The sequence below is a fragment of the Grammomys surdaster genome, unplaced genomic scaffold (genome assembly GCF_004785775.1).
Source record: "Grammomys surdaster isolate TR1022 unplaced genomic scaffold, NIH_TR_1.0 98, whole genome shotgun sequence".
Taxonomy (NCBI): domain Eukaryota; kingdom Metazoa; phylum Chordata; class Mammalia; order Rodentia; family Muridae; genus Grammomys; species Grammomys surdaster.
In genome coordinates, this window is record NW_021604577.1 from 13,784,842 (window position 1) to 13,787,448 (window position 2,607).

General features: G+C 44.4%; 1 pseudogene; it reads right to left on the reverse strand.

Annotated features, from left to right (window-relative positions):
- Nucleotides 1–1,894: 1,894 nt before the first annotated feature.
- Nucleotides 1,895–2,306, reverse strand: LOC114633939 (annotated as a pseudogene).
- Between the last annotated feature and the right edge of the window lie 301 nt (nt 2,307–2,607).

Here is a 2,607-nt window from a genome sequence, read left to right on the forward strand (position 1 = left end):
GAGAGAGAGAGAGAGAGAGAGAGAGAGAGAGAATGCTAGAGAGAGTTCAGCATACTGTTCATGCTGAGGATCACAGTTCAATTCTCACCACCCACAGTCACCTGTAACTCCAGCTGCAGAAGACCAATGCCCTCTTCAGGTTTCTCAGGGCACTGACATACACATGTGAATACACAGAACAACAGATGTAAGATAAGTCTTTCTTGTTTTATTGAGAACAGAGCTTTACTACATAGTTCTGGCTGTCCTGGAATTCTCTATGTAGACCAGGCTGGCCTCAAATTCACAAAGATCTGCATGCCTCTGCCTCCTGCGTGCTGGGATTAAGGCTGTACACCAGCATACCCAGCAAGGCTAAGAATTTTAGGGTGTATGTATGTACGGTTGTTTGGTGTGGTGGTTTGAGTATGCTTGGCCCAGGAGTGGCACTATTAGGAGGTGTGGCCTTGTTGGAGGAAGATGTCACTATGGAGTTGGTTTTGAGACCCTCCTCCTAACTGCCTGAAAACAGTCTGCTTCTGGATTTTCTTGGATGAAGATGTAGAACTCTCAGCTCTTCCAGCGCCATGCCTGCCTGGGTGCTGCCATGTTCCTACCTTGATGATAATGAACTGAACATCTGAACCTATAAGCCAGTTCCAATGAAATGTCGTCCTTTATAAGAGTTGCCTTGGTCATGGTGTCTCTTCACAGGAATGGAAACCCTAACTAAGACTGTTGTTTTTATTTTCATGAGACAAGATGTCACCCAGCTCAGGCTATCACAGAACTTGATATGTAGCCAAGGATAGTCTTGAACTTCTCAACCTTCACTTTCCTAGTACTGTCATTACAAGCTTGTCATCATGCACAGTTTATTTGTAATTTTTTTTTGGGGGGTTTGGTTTGGTTTTTTGAGACAGGGTTTCTCTGTGTAGCCCTGGCTGTCCTGGAACTCACTCTGTAGACCAGGCTAGCCTCTAACTCTAGACAAGTAATTTTTATTAATTTGTCTCATATCCTGCAGGCCTAATAGTATCTCCTTAGTTTTCATTTAGCATAAGAGAGTGTTTGTTTTTTGTGCGCAGTTCCAAGAGAGTCTGGTAATCCCCAGGATTATAGCAATGTAAGATTTATGTTTACTGTGGAGAAACTTGATAACCCTGCAGCTGTGAATCACTCTGGAAGCATCTATCTCTGCTTCCCAACTACTCAGATCAGTCCATCAAAGTCAGTTTCATTCAGCAAACATGCATGTCTTTTTCAGTCTCCAAAATTCTGTATTGTTTATACCATCCCTTTTCTTGATATGCTGTGCTGGTGCAATGATAGACGACAAGAATCAGCAGGAGTGGGTCACTTTGGAGTTAGGATGAGTTTGAGAAGGCCTTACAGAAGTAGTACTCCAGCTGAACCCTAAAGGATGATATGTTTTAGAGAAGGGAAAGCTGTCCACAGCCCCTGCCAAGCAGCACAGCCAGTGGAGTCAGTGTGAAGCCCTTGGATAAGCTGGGAGAGGTGATATGAGCCAGGTCCTTGAGGCTACCATGTCACAAGGTCAAATGTGAGACCTGCAGCAGCTGAAGAACAACTCTTCCTGTCAAGGCAGAGCGGCTGCTCTTTCTGAAATGCACCTCTGACTGATCCTGTAATGAGAGTGTGTAGAGGAGATGGAGGACGTGGAGGAAACAGGAGCATTGCACATATGAACCCTCACGGCGACTGGCAGCATGCACAGGGGCCCAGAGCTAAGAGCGGAGGTGGACGAAGGCCACATCCCTAACCCAGGAGATATTGCCAATTAGTTTTATCCAATGGAGTCTCACTGAGAATACAAACTACTGTGTCTGTGTGTGTGTGTGTGTGTGTGTGTGTGTGTGTGTGTGTGTGTGTGATGAAAATGAAAAAAATATACCTAAAAGCAAAGCTTCTGGAAAAACCATTTGTTCTTCCGTGTCTTGTATCGTTCCTCAAACTTGACCTTGGCCTCCCGCCTGGCCTTGCGTTTCAGAGCTGAGTCTCTGAACACATCCTTGTTGACAACAGTTTTGTCCAAGGGGATATCCACAGAGTACCTTGTGGGCATGAGGTGGTTGTGATTATAAACTTTCCCGAAGGACTTGATCTTGGATCACTTGGTGATTTTCTTCTTGCCCATGGCAGCTGTCACTTTTCAGGAATAGTGGTCAATCCCAGCCACCAGGGCATGGCTGTAAGGGTGGTCTGAGATACCATCATCAGTGTTCTTCAATGATAACGGCTTTTCGTCCGGAGTACCGTCCAGCCAGGGCCAGCACCACTTTCCTAGGAATCATGAACTTGCTCATTTTGACAGCAAGCAGCCGGCAAGGGTGCCCAACAGCTGCCGAACACAAAACAAACTCAATGGTATTTTTGGAAGGTTTTGGTTGTGGTTTTTGGTCTTGTTTGTTTGGTTGGTTTTTGGTCTCATAATGGTTTGAGCATTTTCTTTTCTTCTTTTCTTACCCTAAATGTGTCTTTTGCATATATATTATGGTTTCCAATTTTGTGTTTTTAATGGAATTTCTGTAAACCAACAAGTGTCTCTGTGCCTATGTCTGTTACTGTTTTTCTTTTTTTTTTTTGTCTTTTTTTTCTGCTTGTTTG